Source organism: Prionailurus viverrinus, chromosome A3 (genome assembly GCF_022837055.1).
Source record: "Prionailurus viverrinus isolate Anna chromosome A3, UM_Priviv_1.0, whole genome shotgun sequence".
Classification (NCBI taxonomy): domain Eukaryota; kingdom Metazoa; phylum Chordata; class Mammalia; order Carnivora; family Felidae; genus Prionailurus; species Prionailurus viverrinus.
The window spans coordinates 94923865-94948314 of record NC_062563.1 but is presented as its reverse complement, the minus strand read 5'-3'; positions in this window follow the sequence as shown (position 1 = coordinate 94948314).

Here is a 24450-nt window from a genome sequence, read left to right as displayed (position 1 = left end):
GAAAGGGAGACACAGAATCTGAAGCAGGCTCCAGGCTCTGAGCTGTCAGCACAGAGCCCGACGTGGGGCTCGAACTCACCAACCACGAGATCATGACCTGAGCCAAAGTCAGTGGCTTAACCAACTAAGCCACCCAGGCACCCCTGCAAAGAAATATTTTTGATGGGAAAAAATGTAACTGACCAAGATAAATAAGCTTATAATCATACAAGAAATGCAAAGTATGGCAGCTCTATTGACTTTCAGGTGCCTAGAGAACTCATAAGAGATTAGTAAGTCTAATATCAATGCCGATCCTAGTTTTTAGTTCCTCATATCACATATCAGGTTGATCAGAGATGCCCAGATGTTTCAGGTCCTTATTAAAATTAAGGTGGCTTAGTGTGCTTTGAAACATGCTATTTTGCCCCCACTCCCATTTCATCTGGGCTTGACAACTGAGGTGTTGTTGTTGTTTTTTAATACTTAGAATAAATGGCCAAATACTTATGTATTTCCATCAATTTTTATAATTAGCCTGGCTTTTTTCCCTCCGAGCTTAGTTGGAAAAATAACAAAGGATGAGCAGTTTGTGTATCATTAATCTGCATCCTCATTAACTAAAGTAAGATCTTTAGACAACAGGAAGAGATTGGGCTAATGATGGTTTCTGGCTGTTTGGTTGTTTATCACTCTTTCTGTCATTTTTCACCCTCTACATCCCTTTGATTGAGCCAATTGTGAATATAAGCAATCAATAAAGCTCCAGGTGCCATGATTTGGCACTTCTTTTGCATATATTATGTGAAATGGGGGAAATGAAACTGTAGTATAGTTAATCAATAAAAAGTTTAAGAAAAAAGAAACACAACACAACCTCTGAAATTTCCCAAGCCAACATTATGCAGCTATATTTTGTGTGGGTACATATCTATATAGAATTATGCCTAGAACATTATTTTGGGAGAAGAAATATGTATTATGAATGCAGAAGAGGTCTACTTTAGCCACATACAAATTATATATCCCAATATATATTCCATTAGCATAAATTTCATTTATAAATCATGTGCACATGCATATTTTTAGCAATTGACAAGTTCTGAACAGTTTCAATAGATCTCATTCTTTTTCACATATGAATGAGGAAAAATATTAACATTTATTTTGGTACCTAGGATATCAATCAGACAGTAAGCATTTGCTATGTATGTTATCCACTAACTTACATGCAATAAAAAAATAATTTCCCTGTATGATTCTTCTCCAAGTTAAAAAAAAATGGATTGCAGAAGAAATCTGAACCATTATACCTGTGCAAGTCTGTTAGAAAACATACCAAATTATTAAATATTTTGAAAATGAGTTTTTAAACTTTATTTTTAATAAAAGTTACATATATTTAAGTTGTGTAACATTTCACTTATAGTAAAATGATGACTGCTATCAAGCTAATTAACATATCTTTCTCCTCAGTTACTTTTTTTCAATGAGAGCGCCTGAAATCTACTCTCTTACCAAATTTCCATATCCAATACAGTATTATTCATTACCATGCTATACATTATATCTCTAGACCTATTCATCCTATATAACTATAACTTTCTGTCCTTTGACCAATATGCCTCCATTTTCCCCAACTTCCCACTCCTGGTTGCCACCATTCTGTTCTACCTCTACGCATTCGGCTTTTTTTAGATGCCATATAGTAGTCCCTCCTTATCTGCAGCTTCACTTTCCAAAGTTTCAGTTACCCCCAAACAACCACAGTTCAGAAGCATATGATTCTCCCTCTGACTTATTGTCAGAAGGTCAATAGTAGCCTAGTGGCATGTCACAATGCCTGTGTCATTCACTTCACTTCAACTCATCATGTAGTCATTTTATCATCTCACGTCATCACAAGAAGAACGAGTACAAAAAGATATTTTGAGAGAGAGACCCCATAGTCATATACTTTTACTACAGTATAAATTGTTAATAATTATCCCATTTTGTTATTATTGTTGTTAATCTCTTACTGTGCTTAATTTATAAATTAAACCTTATCATAGGTATGCATCTAGAGGAAAAAACATATATATAGAGTTCAGTACTATCCATGGTATCGCACATCCACTAGAGGTCTTGGAACATATCCCCTACCAATAAGGGAACTACTGTAACAGCCAGTCCCAATTTATGATGATTCAGCTTAACATTTTTTTGACTTTATCATGGTGTGAGAGTGATACATATTCAGTAGAAACTGTATTTTGAGTTTGAATTTTTATCTTTTCCAGGCTAGTGATATATGATACAATATTCTCTCCTGATATTGGGCAGCTACAGTGAGCTACAAATCCCCATCAGGCACACAACCATGAGGGTCAACAACAACACACTTACAACCATTCTGTATGACCATTCCGTTTTTCACTTTCAGCACAGTATTTCAGCACAACAAATTACATGATATTCAATACTTTGTTATAAAATAGGCTTGTGTTAGATGATTTTGCCTAACTCTAGGCTAATGTAAATCTACTGAGCACATTTAAGGAAGGTTAGGCTGAGCCATGATGTTCAGTAAGTTAGGTGTAGTAAATACATTTTTGACTTTCATTATTTTCTACTTAGGATAGGTTTATTGGGATGTAACCCCATTGTAAATTGAGGAAAATCTGTATAAGTGACATAATGCATTTTTTTTCTTTCTGCCTGGCTTATTTCACTTAGCATAAAATCTTTCAGGTTCATCCATGTTGCAGATGGTAAACATATACAATGGAATAATATTCAACTTTAAAAAATAAAATGAATTTTCTTAATTCCAAGTATAACACATTATAAAGGTATTTGAAATGAATGCTAATAAATAATAAACCAATTAAAGAAAATCACCAAGCTTATATAGTGTTTGGTCAACATAAACATCCCTTAACCTACAGTGATTAAATTTTTGAGTTCAGCAACTAAAAGATGCATCCTTGGTTTTATGAGCTCTGAGTTTCAAATGCTTACCAATTATTCAATCAGAATTCTTTCATTTATAAATAAACCCTTTAGACCCAGAAAGGAAGAAATTATTTTGGTCTCTGAAGTCAATTAAAAGCCTGAAATCTATAACTACGTTATGACACAGTTTGGAATATAGAACTTAGAGTCAGGGAGGTTGAGTGCTGGAAGTGCTTCCTAATGTGGACACTCTACATTATCACTGGAACTGCTGTGGCTCTTTGTACCTCTTCATCCTACAGAGTAGAGAGTTCAGTTTGAGAAATGGTGTCATTGCTGTGGATTTTTCATACCTGGTCCTGTTATTAAACTTGAAGAGCCCACCTGAGACTTGCTCTTGAGTAGTGACTTTGTCACCGTAGCTATGTGAATGACAAGGATAATAGAAAGACACTGAGAAAGCAGATGTTGTTACACTGTCCTTGCTGCGTGACTTGGAAGCAGGAAGGAAAACACTGAATAGCAGTATCCACTGAGCAGCTGGGGTTGATCTTGATTGTGCCCAAGAATCATTGGCTGATGCTTCTCTTTGCTGCAGTATATTTGTGACAGAACAAGTCCAAGCAGCCTGCTTCCCAGTCAGTTCTGATTTAAAGGGTTCGGTGGACTGTGGTCCAGAGTTCTGTTTCCTATTTCTTATTTTTCTTTCCTTTGTTCTACATTCAAATTATGAACAACTATTATGGATTAGACACTGTAGAAATACTAGGGATTCAGAGGTGAATAAAATAAAGCCCCTGCTCACGTGGAGCCAGTGAGAGGAAATAAAGGATGTAACAAACAAATATTATATATACACACACACACACACACACACACACACACACACACACACATATATATGTATGTATATAGTGATATTCACTAAGGAGAAAAATAAAGAAGATGAGGAAATAGAAAGTTTATTTTACATGAAATTGTTGTATGGGGTTCCTAGGCTTGATATAACAAATTACCACAAACTTGGTGGCTTAAAATTACATAAATGTATTTTTTACAGCTCTGGAGGTCACAAATCCTACATCAAAGTGTTCCCAGGGCTGTACTCCCTATAAAGGCTCTAGGAGAGAATCTTTCCTTGTCTCATCCATATGTCCATGCTTGTTTTTGCATAACTCCAATCTTTATCTCCATCTTCCCGTGGCCTTCTCCTCTTCCTCCTGTATTCTCCTCTTCTATTTCTCAAAAGGACATTTGCCATTGGACCCACCTAGGTAATCCAGAATGATCTCATCTTTAAATCTTTATCTTAATTACATCTGCAAAGGTACTTTTTCCAAATAAGTTCACATTCACAGTTTCTAAGGGGGATTAAGCTGTAGATATATCTTTTGTGGTGCCAACATTCAGTCCACTGCAGTGGTCAAGAAAGGCACAGCTGATAAGTTGGTCAAGGAAGCACTTTCAGAAGAGACCAGGATAAAGTGAAGAAATTAGCTAAAATGAAAATATTATGAAATAGAAAATATATAAATCTCACTGTTCATTCAAAATGGAATTTATATCTTCAAAAATGTTTGAAAACATCTTTGAAATACTCTAAAAGGAGTTCTATACTCTCTTTTCACTCTCACTTTGTAAACATAAGAGATTACTGTTCAACATTCATCTACAAATACTTTTATGCTAGTTTCTACAATTCCTCTTGGGTTACTACCACTACTATATCAGGGACCTGTCTGAAGTGTTAACAACTCCAGCTGTAGGGGCCAGGAGCAAATGAAAGTACTGGAAGCTTCTTGAATTTTAATTACAGATTCTCACTGTGATATTCAAATTTCCATGTGCAGTTGTCTACCACAATAGGATTTCCCTCAACCCACCTCCGATTCTATGCTTAAAATTTTCTTTTTGCAAATTAATATTATCATTCTTCAAAAAAATGCACATTTTCCTGGAAAATCCATAAGTGACATAAATGTAATGTGGAGGTAACAACTGAGAAAAATTAAGAAAAGATGGAAATGTTCAGGGGGCTAGGAGGGATGTAAATAAGGTGAATGAGCAAAAGGACTGATTATTTTCCAAATTAACCAACTTTAAAATGTGGCTAAGAACTAACCACAATAATCACAATAGATTTTAAATTCTAGTGGAAAGTGTCTTGCTAAAAGCAGGGAGAAACATACATATTTTTTCTTCTATAAAAAGGGATTCTCATTTCTGCTTTCTAACAATAATTTGTCATGCTAGAAGCAGAACAGTTTCATTACATGGCAGAAAACAACAGGAGGCAGATCTGTTTTAGACTCAAGAAACTTTTTTTACTCATTGAAATAATATTTTACCTGTGACCCAGTTGTAAAGCACAGATATAAGGAGGTTAGCTAACTGTTGTCCTTCCCTTTTTACAGATTCTGCAAGTCAATGTCTCATGTACCTATTATTCCAAGTAAACCAAATGCAATAATGAGCATCCCAAAGTGAACAGGAGTACAGGTTTTCTCCCCTTACTTACAGTATTTTAGTAACCAGATAACACAAAAGACTAAAGATAGAAGATAACTTTCTACACTGTGTATTGAAGATAAACAAGCTTTATATTCAAAACCCAGAAAATTTGACTCGGAAATAGGTTTCTGAAAATCAGTTCCCTCAGCTAAAATGTGGCAAATAAATATCTTCACAGATGTGGACCAATATTTTTTTCTTTTAATAAAGGCAGTATTAAGGATAAAGATAACCATTTTCAATGCATTTTAGCGCTGAGGGCTCACTAAATGTTGAGGGGTCTCTCAATCCTTCCATTTCTCTTCATTATATCTTTCTTTCCCAATGATTCCTGAATGCCACATTCATAGGTCGTGATCATTTTCACATTTTTCAACTAAATTAATGTCCTTAATGTTGATTAGAATCTGTGATTGCCAAGGTCAACTAGGTGTATTGTGGATATAATGGTTAGCATCAAGGACTGAGTTCTATAGGCCACCAAATGTATCCTGGAGAAGAACAGCAAAGCACCAGACACCTTGGAAGACTGTTATAAAGAAAGAAATGTTTACAATACAGTATTAATAACTATAGGCAAAATTTAATTAGATCCCCAGAACTTATTCCTCTTAAAACTGGTACCCTTTGACCAATATCTCCCCATTCCCCCGACAGCCAGTCTGTGGCAACCACAGTTCTATTCTACTGTTTCTGTGCATTCCATTTTTTTTATATTATACATATATGTAATGCCATTCAGTATTTGTCTTTTTCTGTCTGACTTATCTAATGTAGCATAATGCCTTCACGTTTCATCCATGTTGCCCCAAAACGCTGGATTTCCTTTTTTGTGGCTGAATAATATTCCATTTCTTATAATATGTAGATAATATATATATATAATATTCCATTATATATATGTACATATCTAAATATACAATAATATAAATACATACATAATGGTTTTCATTTGAATTTCCCTTATGATTAGTGATACTGAGCACCTTTTCATGTACTTGTCCATTAGAATGTCTTCTTTGAAAAAACATCTATTGAGATATTTTGCCCATTTTTTAATCAATATTTTGTTTTGTTTTTGCTACTGAGTTGTAGAAGTTCCTTACATATTTTGGATATTAAGCCCTTAACAGATATGTTGTTTGTAAATATTTTCTCCCATTCTGCTGACTGCCTTTTAATTTTGCTGATTATTTCCTGTCCAGAAGCTTTTTAGATTGATTTAATCCTACTTGTATATTTTGTTTGTTGTTACCTGTACTTTTGGTGATGTATCCAAAAAAATCATTGCCAACATGAATATCAAGGAAATTTTTCCCTATGTTTTATTCTAGGAGTTTTATGGTTTTAGGTCTTACATTTCAATTTTAATCCGTGTCAAGTTAATTTTTGTGAGTAGTGTAAGACAAGGGTCCAATTTCATTTTTTGCCTGTGAATACTTGGTTTTCCCAATATCATTTACTGAAAGGACTATCATTTCCTTATTTTGCATTCATGACATGTTGCCAAATATTATTTGTTCATATATATGTGGGTTTATTTATAGACACTTGACTCTGTTCCATTAATTTATGTATATAGTACTATATTGTTTTGATTACTATAGATTTGTAATAGTTTGAAATCAGAAGTGTGTGATGACTCCAGCTTTGTCCTTTCTCAAAATAGCTTTGGCTCTTCAGGATTTTTTGTGTGGTCCCATACAAATTTTAGATTTCTTTTTTCTATTTCTGTGAAAGATGCCATTGGAGTTTTAATAGGGACTGCATTAAATCTATAATATACTGTATACTAGAAATTTGCCAGGAAGGCAGATCTTAAAATGTTTTTACTATGCACATAAAAGGTATCTAAGTAAGGTAATAGGTATTTTAACTAATTTTATAAGTGGTAATCATTTCAAAGTGTGTGTGTGTGTGTGTGTGTGTATCTCAAATCATCATGTACACTTAAATTTATACAATTTTATTTGTCACTAATACCTCAGTAAAGCTGGAAGACAGAGTCAAATACACAATCACCAGGAAATCACTTTAGCTACTGAGTTGAAAGGAGCAGATGAAAAATAAAAGGCACGAACAAAAATGGGCAAGAAGACATAAACAAAGAAAATTGTCTGAAACAGGATCATCCTCAACACAGCACTGTATCACTCCATCTTGGTGGGAATTCTGGCTGAGTTCTCAATTTATAAAGAAAAAAAAAAAACATTTCATTCCAGAGAGCTGCTTATCTTGCTTTTTTGGATTTACCCTAAACCAACCATATTGATCTCCCAGTTAGTGGCTTTTGTCAGACATCAAACACTCTTCTATTAAAAGCCCTGATTAAAAATGTTTAAAAAGGAAACAATGAATAAAGTGGTAAAGAGCCTATAAAAATAATTATAATTGTTGATCAGGAGAAGATTGTCCATGAAGATCATATGTATTTAGTCCATTACAGAATCAGTTGGGCTGAACTCGGCTCAAAATCAGAGGCTCTTGTCTTTTTTTTTCTCCCCAAGTATTTGTTTAGGAAATAATTTTAAGTATGTATTACTATATTTAAAATTTTTATGAAACTTCCTTGTAAAAAAGGGCAAAAAAGATGGGGGGCGGGAGGCTTGATGGTACATATCTTACTGTTACCTCAGTTTCAGTGCCTATTTAAGAAATGTGGAGATACAAGAAAAGCTGGTGGTGGAAGCCAGATGAGAACTGTCCAAATGGCAGTGACTTTCAGAAATTTTTATTGTTGACAGAAACAGATTACAGAAGGTCTGTCATGGCTGAAATGTAATTAATCATCTTGAAAAGAAGTGTGACTTTAAACAAAGTAAATGGAAGAAATCTTGACCATGTGACCTTATCTTCACCCCAACTTCACCCAGTGTAGTCCCAAGAGTTGCAGGGGATGTAAGGCTAGAAACAAGAACTAAAAACATATTTTCATTTTCAAATATTAGGGACTAAAAAGTAATGGAGCATCAGAAAAATTTTGAAAAGAATTTGTGACCCGAGAATTCCATACCTAGCCAAGTTATCATTTATGTGTGAAGACAACCAAATGAAATTTTCAGTTAGTCAAGTCAAAACATAAATAACTAGCCTATCATCTCTGAAAAACAAAGTGCCCTTAGAAGTACTTCAACTAAATGAAAAACCAATAAAAATAAACAAGAATAGGAAAGTTATAATAGGCCAAGTCTTGAGAGATGAACATTTAAACACAAAATAGATGCAAGCTTTATATGAGAGAAAATATAAAATATTATCTTTCTCAAATTACACATAAAGAAATTAATAAAATGTATAATGCTCTGATTTAATTTGACAAAAAATATATATTTTTTGAACATATGAATAAAAATAGAATATGAAAAGTAGAATTCATGGAAAACACACTGAGAAAAAGAGTAATAGAATTTATTGATATTAGGTACAAGCCATAATGAACTTTGAAATCATTGGCATATATTTAAATAAAACGTGATGTGAGTACAAAGAGACATTAATAGGAATACTTGGAAAATATGGGTTTCAATGAAAATGCTCATATTCCATGAAAGAACCATCCTGTGGAAATGTTATTTCCCCCCATAATCTTTATCCACTACATTGTATATGTATACACACAAACACACATACACACATAGACACACATACACACATACACATACATACATACATACATGTCAAAATATAAAAAGGGTGAACTAATATAAGAGAAAATGATAAAAGCACAAGAAGAAATCGGGTACCTTTAGTGACAAAGTTGGGAATAAATGCTGTTTTTCTCTCCCTGAGATGTGACTGAAATAATGCTGATCTGAGTGCCATCGTAAGTATCTTACTCCATGAGGATCAACCAACCTGAGGACAGAACTGAAAAAACTAAGAAGGTGGGGTGGAAACAGAGGGAGAGGAGATGGAGATGGGAGTTTTCATAACAAAGAAGGAAGGAAGGAAGGAAGGAAGGAAGGAAGGAAGGAAGGAAGGAAGCTCTATCCCCATAAGCCTGAAAGACAGATTATAGCCTATAAATCCATTTTTATTATTTAAGGCAGTTTGGGTTTTTATGTGAAATGTACTATCAGATACACCAGTCTTTCTGAGAAGAGTTATTTTTTTTTAACGTTTATTTATTTTTGAGACAGAGAGAGACAGAGCATGAATGGGGGAGGGTCAGAGAGAGGGAGACACAGAATCTGAAACAGGCTCCAGGCTCTAAGCTGTCAGCACAGAGCCCGATGTGGGGCTCGAACTCACAGACTGCGAGATCGTGACCTGAGCTGAAGTCAGCCATTTAACCGACTGAGCCACCCAGGCGCCCCAAGAGTTATCATGTTTAACATGATCTGCAAGTTTTATGAGATCTGCTTCATGCTAATTCTTCCAGGTCACTTCACCCTACTTCAGAGTTGCCCTCGCCTTCCTTCAGATCTTCGCAAGTATCTCCCTCCTTTCTACCATACAACCTTTGAACATACTGTTCCCTCTGCATAAAACCATGTCTCATACTCCTGACCTCACACCACCACAGCTGTACCTCTTTAACCCCTACTCATTCACTAATCAAAAATAAACCAGCCATCACTTCCAAAATAAGACTTCTTTCACTCCCAGAGAAGACTAGGTCTTATCCCTCGCTTATATACCTTGTACTTATGATACCTTTATGGGCATCATTACCTTCCTTCCCTGTATAGGATTCATTACTTTCAAAATTTTCTTCTCATCAAATTGTATATAGGGACCATATCCATTGGACATAATTTATTTTTTTTTAATTTTTTTAACGTTTATTTATTTTTGAGACAGACAGAGACAGAGCATGAACGGGAGAGGGGCAGAGAGAGAGGGAGATACAGAATCGGAAGCAGGCTCCAGGCTCCGAACCATCAGCCCAGAGCCCGACGCGGGGCTCGAACACACGGACTGCGAGATCGTGACCTGAGTCAAAGTCGGACACTTAACCGACTGAGCCACCCAGGTGCCCCTCCATTGGACATAATTTAATCTCTAGAGCCTACAACAGTGCTACTGCTTACTAGTTATTCTATAGATACCTGTTGGATGAATAAAGGAAAAAATAAAAATGAGGCCAGAGAGGATATGCTTAATGTCATTACTAATGTCAAGTAGATAGGTCCAATTTCAACTTTACTGAAAGAAAAATATGCTTTTGTTCCCCCAGTGAACATGTAATATTTTAAAATTTGATCAAATTAAGGCCATAGAGAAAGCCTCAATAGAATCTGAAAAGCAGGAATTACACAGTCCATATTTCCCCAGCACATCATAACCGAGTTTTATCACAGCTTTCCTGGAATTTCTTCAATGAAGTGGTGACTGGGAAGGATTTAAATATTACAAATGTACTTGGATATCTTTCAAATGTCACAGAAAATATCAGTAAATATTTTTCCACAGAAAACTGCTATTCTATATTCTCTGACTGCAGAGTAACACAACTAAGGACAAGTTAGTTAAAAAATAAGAATAAACACATAGACATTAAAAAAGAAAAAAAAGAGATCCAAAGCATAAGAGACGAGACTCTTAAAAACTGAGAACTGAGGGTTGATGGGGGTGGGAGGGAAGGGAGGGTGGGTGATGGGTACTGAAGAGGGCATCTTTTGGGATGAACACTGGGTGTTGTATGGAAACCAATTTGACAATAAATTTCATATATTGAAAAAAAAGAAAAAAAAAAAAGACGTGGTAAGACAATAAACCTTCCAGAAGATAACTTTGGAAAGTATTTTCATGATATGAAGTGGTCGTGATTTTTAATAAGATACAGAAACCACTGATATAAATGGACAGACTGATAAGTTAGATATTAAAATTAAGGATTTTTATTCACCAAAAGACATAACCTGAAGAATAAAAAGGACAAGCCACAGAGAGGGAGAAGGTATTTTCAATATATACAATTGATAAGAGTTTATACTCAGATTAAGGACTCCTACAAATAAATTAGAGAACGACCCAAGCTTTTTCAAAAGAAGATATACAAATAGCTAATACACATAAGAAAAAAAAAAAAAACTTTGTCTCCAGGGTAATGCAAATTAATACCACAGTGAGGTAGCCCTGAATGCCCTCTAAAATGGCTAAAATTAAGAAAACTAATGACACCCACTTTTAGTGAGACTTGGAGAAATGAAAGCTGTTGTACACCACTGGTAGAAGTGAAATTTGGCACAGTAGTTGTAAAAATGAATCAACATTATCTACTGGAATTCAACATATGGATGTCTTGTGTCCACACAATTTTATTGCTATGTAAACACTGATCAGAACTGCAGTAAATGTGCAAAATCACATGAATAAGAATGTTCATAGTGTAATAGCCTAAATTAGAAACAATTCAAAAGTCTGAAACAGGATATATAAATTGCAGTACATTCATACAATTTACAACTATGCAGCAATGAAATGAAATATTGTTACCTGAAACAATGTCAATGAATTCCATCAACATGGCATTGAGTAAAAGATCTCACTCTCACACACAAACACACACATACTACAGATCACATGATCCCACTTAATAGAAACACATGTGTGTTCATTCTGTTATGTCATTGATACATACACATGATTTTTGTAATTATTAATATGTGTTATATTTCAAATAAAAAGTTAATAACAAGAAACATACATACTTTCACACACACACACACCATACACAGATACAGAACTCCGTGGAATTCATAGTAAAGGTTGCAAACCATTTAAAAATCATGAACAAAGATAACATGAAATACCAAAACCTAATGGATAAAGAGAGCTAAAATTGTACTCAGAAAAAAAAATTATATTCTACTAAGATATGTAAATAAATGTGGCATTAAATTCACATTAAAAACATGAGAAATTAAAAAATTTTAAATAATTGAGAAGATACCTAAAACCTGGCTCTATCCAAAGACTATTAAAGTAGATAAAACTCAGGGATGCCTAGGTGGCTCAGTCAGTTAAGTGCCCAACTCTTGGTTTCAGTTCAGGTCATGATTCCAGGGTTGTGGGATGGAGCCCCAAGTCCAGCTCTGCAGGGAGCATGGAGCCTGCTTAAGAGTCTCTCTCTCCATCTGCCCCTCTCCCCCAATCTCTCTCTCTCTAAAGTAAATAAAATGAAAAAAAAAAAGTAGACAAAACTTAAGAAAATCAGAGAAATGGGGCACCTGCATGGCAAAGTCCATAAAGCATCCAACTCTTGGTATCAGCTCACGTCATGATCTCATGGTTCATTAGACTGAGTTCTGCATCGGGCTCTGCACTGACAGCACAGAGCCCGCTTGGGATTCTCTCTCTCCTTCTCGCTCTCTACCCCTCCCCCTACCTCTCTCTCTCTCTGAAAATAAATTAAAAAAAAAAAAAAGAAAATCAGAGAAAGGATATAGGGAGGAAAGACAGAATAATGAGAAAGAGGTAATATTAAAAATAAGTCATTTTTATAGAAAATAGAAAATTACTAATATTTAGTAAAATACAATATATAACTAATAGAATTGATTATTCTACCTGATTTCTTAATATTATCTCTGGTATGCTGCATATCTAATATAAATCTTACTTTTTCCATATGTCTTTATAAATCATCATCTCCAGATTCGTTTACCAAATATTGAATACAAACATTTGCTTCTATATTCAGAATTATATATATTATAAAATGTGTCTTGTGTTTCATGATTGTTAGGTTTTGATTTTAGGAATATGCTAGATTTATAACAAAGAGTGGGAATTTTTATTTGGATTAATAGAGACTTTAAATTAAATAAGAAAGTTTATGTATAAGTAGAGACAGAAAACTAAATAAAAGGTTCAAATTAAATAACGATTTCTACTTGAATTATAAGAAATGTTTAGTAAATGCATATTAAAATAACTCAAGAAATACATACAAATGCAGTCACACAAAAATATCACTAACATCCTACCACTTGGAAGAAAAAAGAAAACCATTTTCATCATTAGGTGATTATTTTACTAGATGTTTATTTTTGCAGATATAGTGTAGATGCATAAATAGAGATAGAAATGGCCTAAACTATATAGGGAAATTTCCATGTCTTTGCACAGACTTATTTGTACCATAGTGAAAATGTGGTTTCATACACATTCTCATAAAGTATTTTAAATTCCCTGCTGCTGAAATTGCAAGAAGTAAAACAAACGAAAGTTAAAATAAAAAGAAACTGCTGAAATTTATACACATATTTCTTAGTTGCAAAAAGAATATGAAACTATTTAAAACATATGAATCATGTACAAATAATACCATAAATCATGGTTTTAGTTGTTCAACCATACATTTCAAAATCACTGTATCATTTAACAGCTTTTAATGAAAAAATTAAGAAATTAGCATTCTTACAGTCTTCACACCCTTTTTTCTCTTCTACAGGTTATGACCTTTGTCTCCTTATTTTTGTTTTTTAAGGTTACACCATTTTACACCACTTTACATTCCACTCTGCACCCATACTTACACAGATATTAAGGAAATTCTATATTCAGTTGTACCTAATTATACCCAGTTATACCCAGTCCTTTTAGCCAGCTCCTCTATTTGCAAATTTATTATCCCAAGTTTTGACTCATTAATTATCTGTACTTTGTTGTTAGAATTTCTAAAAGGGTTTATAGTTGTTATACTCTTTTGTATATTAAATGCTTAAGAATCCCTGTACACATGAAGAATACCCAACTACATTTCTCTATTTGAACATTATAGAGATGGCTCCAGTGTCTTCTGTTATTAATCTTTGACCTTGGCTTCTCAGTCCATATTCTCTTGCTGGGTTTGGTTGATGAGTGGTTTTATTAAGATGGACACTTTATCCTCTGAATTTCATTTGCTTCTGTTTTTATTGAACTTAAAGAAAGTAACTTGGTTACTATAATATTCTTGACCACATGTTCTTCCCATCAGCACTTTGTATACATGGCTCCATCTACATCTGGCTTTAGAAGTTGCTCTGGAGATGTCTATGCTTTGGAGATGTCTGTGTCCTAACTATTCTCCATGGGTAAGGACTTAATTTTATGCCTAGATATATGATTTTCTTCGTCTTTTCGTCTCTGGATTTTAATAATTTAACCAGGTATTTATCAGTGCAAACTGATCTGTATCAAGTTTCCAGTAATTTAGTTCCCTATTGATGTGACTCTAGTTTTTGTTTGTATGATTTTTGCTACTATGTATAAGTATTTTTTAGGTGCCACTTGTTGGCTTATTGATTTAGAAACACCTTATTATTTTTTGCTGGATCATGTCTATTGATGTAATCTCCAATATTTTTTGTTTTAACTTTTTTGATGTTTATTTATTTTTGAGAGAGACAGAGTAGGAGCAGGCGAGGGGCAGAGAGAGGGATATACAGAATCCAAAGCAGGCTTCAGGCTCTGAGCTGTCACCACAGAGCCTAAGGTAGGGTTGAAACTCACAGACCGTGAGATCATGACCTGAGTTGAAGCCTGATGCTTAACCAACTGAACAACCCAGGTGCCCCTAATGTTTTTTATAGTAATTTCATGTCTATTATTATAATCTCATTATTACTATGAGTAGTTTTCTTTCTGTGTAATTCAATATTCTGTCTTAAACTGAAAGAGTAGGGAGTTAGTTAGACATGAGCTGGAGGCAAGAATGGTGATAAACAGGTTACACATTAGAAGCCTAGGGGCACAACATCCTGGCCTGGTGGCTTCCAAGACCCTGGGGTTAACAGACAAGAGCCACAGGTACAGAACCAGCACTCTTCTCTTCCACCTCTGCCCTAGGGTAATCCCTAAACTCATCATAATGCATTTGCTTTGCAATTATACTCCCCTCCCCCATGGGGAAGGCTGCCATGACTGGTACATTATAGGGTAAAAATCTCCTCTTGCTAACCTGTGGGAGGAGTCCTCCAAATGAATGGAAACAGCCTCCATTAGAGACCGCCTTGTCCATGACCCAAGACCCCAGCACACATAAAAAAATGAAAGAACTCCTGTAGCCTCAACACAGTTGCCATCTATGGGTCTGCTGTCCCACCTGGAGAGTGTAAAGTCCTTAATACGCTGCTTTCTGACTGCTACTTTCCTTCTAGCTGTCTTTGAGTGCAGATCCTCACATATATCTTTTGTGGGGAATCCAAGAATCCAGACCTCCATTCACACAATGCAGACACTCCCACCAGGAACAAAGCCTTGTCAGATCTGGTTTCTGGTGGTTTTAAAACATTTACTGGTTCCAAGGCGGTGTTATTGTGGTATTCAATTTAATTCTGTATCTTTGTAATCTCCCTTTTCACTTCTGACTGCTGTTTATGATCTCACTTTTAATTTCTTTTTACAAAATTATTCAAGGTTGGGGCGCCTGGGTGGCTCAGTCGGTTGAGGGTCCGACTTCAGCTCAGGTCACGATCTCACGGTCCATGAGTTCGAGCCCCGCGTCTGGCTCTGGGCTGATGGCTCAGAGCCTGGAGCCTGCTTCCGATTCTGTGTCTCCCTCTCTCTCTGCCCCTCCCCCGTTCATGCTCTGTCTCTGTCTTAAAAATAAATAAACGTTAAAAAAAATTATTCAAGGTTTTCACTAATTTCTTCTAAAGAAGAAACACTTGCAGGGATGTATCTTCTTTCCTTTGGGTTCTAATAAATTCCAAATACATTATTTATCACTTTTCTTAATTACCTATTTTGCTATAATTTCGTAATCATAAATTTCTGTGTTTTCTCTGTAAAAGATGTGCTAAAAGTCCACCTGTTTTATTGGTTTGATCACAGTACTATATCTTAGGTCTATTAATCTTTTCATTTCTCATCCCCAATCCCACCCATGGTCATCTCTCTCTTCTGTTCAACTTGCAACTTCCAAAATTTTAAACTTCTCTATTGCCTTCATATTGCCTACCCACCCCCCCCGCCACTGCTTTCTATGAAAAGTTTCCTTGGTCTCAACAGAAGAGAAATAAATAGCTTGAAAAGATATCTGCATCCCCATATTCATTGCAGCTTTATTCACAACATGCAATGCATGAAAGTAACCTAAGTGTCAGTTGACAGATTAATGGATAAATAAATTCCCTTGATGGAATACTATTAAGGTTTAAGAAGGGGATCCTGCCATTTGTGACAACATGGATGAACCTGAATGATACTATGCTAAGTAAAACAAGTGAGACACAGAGAAAAATACTGTATGTTCTCAATTATATGTAGAATCTAAAACAGTTGGTTCATAGAAGCAGACAGTAGAACAGTGGTTACTAGATAGAGGTGGAGGGCTGTGGATCAAAGTATAGAAAATTGTAGTTATGTAGAATGAATAAAGTCTATAATTAATGTTGTATTCGATACCAGAAATTTAGTAGAAAAGTAGATTTCAGGTGCTCTTACCACACACACACAATTGGTAACTATGTAAGGAGACTGATATGTTAATTATCATGACTATAACAATCATTTCACCATGTATATCAAAACATCATGTTCTATACTTTAAATATATACAATTTTTATAAACAAAAAATGAATGATTTTTAAAAAGTTTCCTTGATCTCTTTCCCTAGCTATCATATAGAAGCTATGACTATCTGTTTGTTTTGGTAAACACTTAAATTTCTATTACAATGGAAGAGGTGAGACGTCTAAGGTGCTCCTCTACTCTCTTACTCTTGTAACTCCCTATCACCCCAAGAACTGTGCTTATGTAACCTTGCTCTTGCAACAGCAAACAATATTCTGTCTCTCCTAATTTTTTTGCATCATCCTTGAAATATGTTCTACTGTTTTCTACCTTAAAAAAAGAAAGCAGAAGCACTCATTGCATCATATCACATTCTTCCTTTACATTATCATTCAGCCCTGACATTCGCTTCTAGTTTGTCTTATCTACTTTTATTTTTTTTTTCAACGTTTTATTTTATTTTTGGGACAGAGAGAGACAGAGCATGAACGGGGGAGGGGCAGAGAGAGAGGGAGACACAGAATCGGAAACAGGCTCCAGGCTCTGAGCCATCAGCCCAGAGCCCGACGCGGGGCTCGAATTCACGGACCGTGAGATCGTGACCTGGCTGAAGTCGGACGCTTAACCGACTGCGCCACCCAGGCGCCCCTGTCTTATCTACTTTTAAAGTCAAATTTCTTGGGGCACCTGGGTGGCTCAGTGGGTTAAGCATCAGGCTCTTGATTTGGGCTCAGGTCATGATCTCGCAGTCTGTGAGTTTGAGCCCCACATTGGGCTCTGTGTTGACAGTGCAGAGACTGCTTGGAATTCTCTCTCCCCTTTTCTCTCTGCCCCTCCCCTGCTTGTGCTGTCTCAAAATAAATAAATAAATGTAATTTTTTTTTAATCTCACAACTGTGAGATCATGACCTTAGCCAAAACCAAGAGTCAGAAGCTTAACCAACTGAGCCGCCTGGGCACCCCTATAAAGAAATGTCTCCATGTATTTCTTTGTTTACATGTTATTAATGATATAAAAATGTCATTAATCTGGCTTCTGTCTTCATTGATCCTTTCAAAACGTCTACTTTTAATGTCACCAGCATCTTCCATGTTTTAAAATTCAAAAGTAACTCTTTAAACAGTTGCTATGCCCATTGTCCTTTTCTTAAAGTACTCCCTTTGTATGATTTCTCTGATATCACACACTTCCTGCCTCTTTTGTTCCACTTCTTCTAAACTACCGTATTTTACATTCTGCATATAGTCCTTAAATATTAGATTTCACAATTGTTTTGTCTTAAATCTTCTTCTCTTCTAACTTTACACATTTTCTTAAGCCATTGTATTAATCCCATTGTAGGTAATTATTATGGCCATGCTTACAACTCTAAAATGTACATAAATTCATCTATTTCTGATCTGAAAATCCAATATCCACTATCTACTGATGTCCCCATTTTTTTTTAAGTTTATTTATTTTGAGAGAGAGAGCACAAGCAGGGGAAGGGCAGAAGAACACAGGAAGAGGAAGAGGAAGAGAGAGAATCCCAAGAAGGCTCTGTTTTGACACAGGACTCATTCCCATGAACCATGAGATCATGACCTGAGCTGAAATCAAGACTCAGACGCTTAACCAACTGAGCCACCCAGGCACCCCTGATGTCCCCAGTTTTATGAGACCAAATGTCTCCAAGTGCTACATACCTAAAATTGCATATTCTCTCCAATCCAAATTTTTCTTCAGTCATGTTAATCACTGACACACTTTCAGCATCCATTCAGTTTCTTATATTCAGTGCAGGGCTGGCCATCCTCTGCCTATCCAACCAATAACAAAGTCCTGTGGATTCTACCTGGAATAACTTGAGACATTATATACTTCTCTACATATCAACTATCAAAAATCTAGTTTAAATCCATAGTCTTTCACCTGAGATATTTCAATAGCCTCCTAATTTGCTTTTTTTTCACACACTATGTCTGTGAAGATCATTCTCCTTACTGAAGCAATACAGAGGTCCCCAAAATTGAAATTACATCATGCTGCTATGTTTGGGTTTTTCTTTTGCCTTTATATAAAAACAAAAACAAAACACACACACACAAGCCATTCACATACCCACAAGATGTTCACTGCCTGACTACCATTGACTTGTCTCTCAAATCTCAGGTTAGCTTCCTGCCTTTTCCTTTCATTCCATCTATCACAACATGCTCTTTCTCCTCTTGAGATCTTTACATAGACTTTTCCTATGGCTTACAGTTCTCTTAAACTATCCATGCTTAATACACACCAAAATCAAACCCCTTTTCACTACCATTCAGCAAGTTAAAGTCGATGCATTTGTCAAATCTTAACTTAAACCTCACATATTCAGAGAACATTTTTCTGCCCATCCTCCTAGATGAGTCCTCCTCATAATACTCTTCCATAGCGCTGTGTGACTTCCATAAGTTCCACAATTCTAGCTGAATAAAATGTAAAAATATTTGTTTGGTGTCTGTTTCTCAATTTAGAGTATGAGTTACTTAAGAGCAGGAACAATGTCATCTTCCTGGATATATTCTCAGTACAAAGAATGTTATCTGGAAGGCAGACACGAAGAATTATAAAATGAACAAATAAAAATTCAGTGGTTTGAGAGATAGCCATCACTTTCTCACTTTTAGAAACCACGAATACTAGCAGTATCTACCTTCTGGAAACTACCCTCTACTCTTACCCCAGGCAAAGGTCTAGCTTTTCCATTGCTATAAAGGCCAATACTTAAGGGATCATTCTAGTGTTATTTGCCATAGCATTTTACTGTTATTTCAACAAATCAATAAATTCTGGTATAATACAGAGTGCTGAACTAATTAATTTTCTATATAGACTTTAGGCAGTAGAAAAAATCAATTTCTTATAGTAAAAAAAAAAAGTGGGGGTATCATGGACATGGAAAGCTAGAAATATATGTCACTTCAATGGCTGAACAGTTACTTAGTTTTAAGCAATGAAAATATATAACCCAGTGGCTTAATTACTTAAAACACTTAAGGCAATTTCATTACTTTTCCTAATTTATTTATAATCAAGGTATTTGCAATCCAATTTTATTTAAAAGAAGCACATCTAGGACTTTCCCTCTATCCCATACTAAGCTTTATAAGATTTCATCTGGAGAAGATTCAGTGTTAGTATATAACATTTACATATTAACATATAATATGTAAATATATAACATTTACATATTAAATCAAAATGATTTACTCTCCCTCTCCTACTCTCCCTCATTTTACTCATTTTCAGTTAAAAGCAATTTTTTGGTTTTAATTTGATCAAATTGTTAACATTGGTTTCACCTTCTCCAAATAGATTAACCTGGCATAAATAATATGTCTTTTAAATTGATGTTGCTTCAGTTAATGATAGAGACCATTAACAACTCCAGTTTCAAGAAGTGCCATTAGATAATGAATTGGTCCTTTTCTTGGTTTTAGAAATGGCCCCAGGGAAGACTTATCAGGATGAAGTCAGTGGAGTCTTCTTAGAATGAGGATTAAAGAGGGATGACAATTTTTTGACAATAATGAATTACAGACCCAGAAAAGAAGTTATCTGTAGAAATATTAGGAATATAAGGAAAAACAGAGGCTCCAATAGTGTAACAAGAAATTGCAACAATGGGTAAATCAGGAGGAAAAAAAAAACAAAAACAATGGCTTTCCCATGAGCATATAGTGAGTCATTCAGTGAGCTGAATTTATGACACCCTTGACCCCAATACTTACTCTTTTAAAAGGCAAAATAGTTTTCTTCTTAAATTTGGAGAAATTTTACATTTTTAAAGTTTAAATTTAAAGTTAAGTTTGTTTTCTCCCCTGACTTTTGTTGCATTAACAAAGGTAATGATAATTGTCGATCTCTCTAGTTTGTTTGACTACATATAAATTCTTATGGATGTGAATATATTATAATGCATATTGCATTTCTATTTGCAAATGGTGTTACTTCTTTATAGAGGCCCCAACTAAGGTATGTAAGATGGTAGTGATGTTAGGCTGATAATCATGATAAGAAGCTAACATCTATAAAGCACATGCTGTTGCTAACAGTATTCTAAATACATTATACATATTAAAATCATTTCATTCTCACAATAAGCCTATGGTGAAGGTGCCATTATTATCCTCATTCTTTTTAGATGAACACCAACTTTCAAAGATTTTCCCAAGGCCAAGCTGTTAGTAAGTATACATATAAATATTTTTATTTTCAATGAATGTTTTTGAGTACCTATGCTGTGTCAGGTAATATGCTATGTAAGTTCATACATTGCTTCTTTTAATCTCCACAGTACACCAGAGAGGGAGACAGCAATTAATCCTGACTTGTCTAGAGACAAAATGGGTACAGAAACATTTAAGCAGCTTGCCCAACAAAGACTGGCATCCAGACCCCAAACCCGAATTCCTTTTACTATGCAACGTTGTCTCCCAGTATATCCTAAATAGTAGTGGATTTTCCAAAGTAATAAAACACTAATTTTCACATATTTGTTATACTGAGGTCACATTCAGCAGTATTTAATGGTCTGCACTGTGATCTTCTGCCCAACACGTGCTAAAAGAAAGCAAAGGTTTTAGATCTGTTCATTGGGAAGGATCATTGCTATACAATCTAAAGGTTAGAAAGAGAATAAAATCTCAAATCATGATATGATATTTATTTTTTAGTATGCCACATAGGTTGGCCTTAAGAAATCTCAATTTTATAGCAAAAAGTCAAAATGTTCTTTCAGTGTTTTGTTGGTTTGTTCTTTAGGCTTTAGATAGCTTTGCAGTACAGCTGGAAAAGGGAATCATAACATTTGGGAGTAAAGTTGCTGAAATGTCCAAACTATAACCCTGTGTTATTAATGAGTTGGTGCTGAATTCAATAATTTAAGAAGTGGTTCTACCTGGGAAGGATTAGCTGAGGCCAACCTTACCAGTCACTGTAACAGTCCCACATGTGTTGTATATTGATTGAAATTAAAGATGAAAGTTAAAGGGATTGTGGCATGTAATGGTAGAACCATGGAGTAAAAACAGCATTTGGCTGAAAATTCCAATTATTTTTCTACCTCTAACATGGTTTGTAAACTCTCCAGTCTAACTTTCTCAAATGCTAAAATACAGGAATCAGAGTAGACTGTTTTTAAGGTCATGTCCTGCTTAAAAAATTATGTTTCAATAACAATGACTATACTATTGGAGATGAGATGGCTCATTTCCATCCCCCCAGCTTTAAATGAAAATGGACAAGTAACTTAACACACCTGTGCCTCAGTTTTCTGGTATGGAACATGAGCAGTAAATACAATCATTTTGCATGCTTCTGGATCAGTGCTGTCCAGTAGAAATACAACATGAGCTATACATATGATTTTAAATTATTTAAATATTTAAATTATATAATTAATTAATTAATTAAAAAGTAAAAGAAACAGGCAAAATTAATTTTTATAAGATATTCAATTCAACATTATTTCAGCATATAATCAATATAAAAATATTGGTGATATATTTTATATTCTTTTTAGGACACTAAGTCTTTAATATCTGATATATATTTTACATTATAACACATTACTGTTCAGACTAGCCACATCTGAAATGCTCATTATCCACATGTGGTTACTGGCTACAATTAATTTCATAATCTATCATAGGATGTGACAGAGATAATGCTAAAAGTTCATTTTACTTCAATTACTTATTCAATAGTAGAATCTACCCTTCAACATTCTGGACATTTGGTAATCTAAGAAGAGATTTAAATTACTTTGAAATCAAATGAAGATGGTTTTATACTAAGGGGTATATAAATATTTTATAAGGGTCACAATCTTTTAAACAGTATGCTTGATACTGGTACACAGATATAAAATTAAGAAAATGCAATGAACCATGGTGCCTGAGAGGCTCAGTCAGTTAAGCGTCTGACTTTGTCTCAGGTGATGATCTCATGGCTTGTGAGTTCAAGCCCTGTGTCAGGCTCTGGTGCTGACAGCTCAGAGCCTGGAGCCTGCTTTGGATTCTGTGTTTCCCTCTCTCTCTGCCCATATCCCACTCACTCTCGGTCTCTCTCTCCTTCAAAACTAAACATTAAAAATTTTATATCTATATCTATCTATCTATCTATCTATATATGTAAACAACTCAAGAAGGGCTCCTGAGTGGCTCAGTTAAGTGTCCAACTCTTGATTTGGGCTCAAGTCATGATCTCATGGTTCAGGGGATCAAAACTGCATCAGCAAGAGCTTGCTTTGGATTCTGTCACTGCCCCCCAGTTGCCTCATGTGCATGCACTCTCTGTCTCAAAATAAATTAATAAACATTAAAAAAAACCCGAGGGATAAACTTAATATATATTAAGTTAGCATTTTGAGGCTGTAAGAATAAAATGGGTGTTCAATACACGGCATCTCTTACTGGAATGGTGAGCATTATATGAACTCTTATGCTAGGTGCCTGGCATTCTCTATGCATTGTGTCATCTGATCTTGACAACGACCATAAGGTATAAGTGTTAATGTTATTTAAAATTTACAGGTCAAACTGCTTGGAGAGGTTTAGTGACTTCCTCGTTCTCATGCAGATAGAAAACTGTACAGTCCAATTCCATACCGAGATCTCTTTGATACTAATTTTTGTTTTTTCAAAATCAGTAAGATTTTTCCCTAATGTCTTGAGAACTCTCACTGCCCCTTGGCCACTTAATTTTCTGCTTCATTTTTAAAAATATAGTTTTGTTTTTGTTTCTCTTGTCTCTTCTTCTTCATTTTTTTGTCTTGTATTTCTTCTCCTTCTTTTCATCCTCCCACTCAATCTCTTCTCTGAACATGACTGACCTCACAGACCCCCCATCATTTCCCATATCTCCTACACAAATTAAGAGGTTTTGATGGTGTGGTGGTTGGTGTTAGCTTGGCATCCCTCCCTGACTTTCTAGATATGCTTCTTTCTTTCTATGTGGTAAATCACATGTTGGAAGTTTCCCTCCTGCAATCAGTCTTGCCCATTTTTGCCCGAGATATAAATATGAAGTTTCTGGCATGAAGATGGTATGGTAGATTGAATTTACCAAAAAATGGCCACACATTTTTTTTTCCTGTTCACATGCAAATTCAGATTCTTGGTGACCCTCCTCATGAAGGGGAGTTTATTTCCCTCCCAGTGAACCTGGGTGGGGTTTTTTTCCTGATTGTTCCATGAAAAAAAACGTAGCCTAAGTGACTGTGTGTGACATTTGAGAACTGGTCATAAAAGGTGACACAGTTTCTGCCAGGCTCTCTCTATTGGGATGTTAGCTTTTGAAGCCCTGAGCCACCAAATAAAAGTCCAGCTATCCCCAAGCCCCTATGCTGGAGAAAACATGCAGAAAGAACACGCAGGTAGAAAGGGGTTTCTGAGGGGCCTCAGCTTGTCCAAGTTAATTGGATGACTGAATATTCCCAGCCCAAGTGTCAGAGGTGTAAGCGAGAGGGTCTTCAGATCAGCCCAGCTCTGAACCATCTAACTGCAAATACATGAAACCCCGAGTGACAACTACCTAGCTGAGCTCA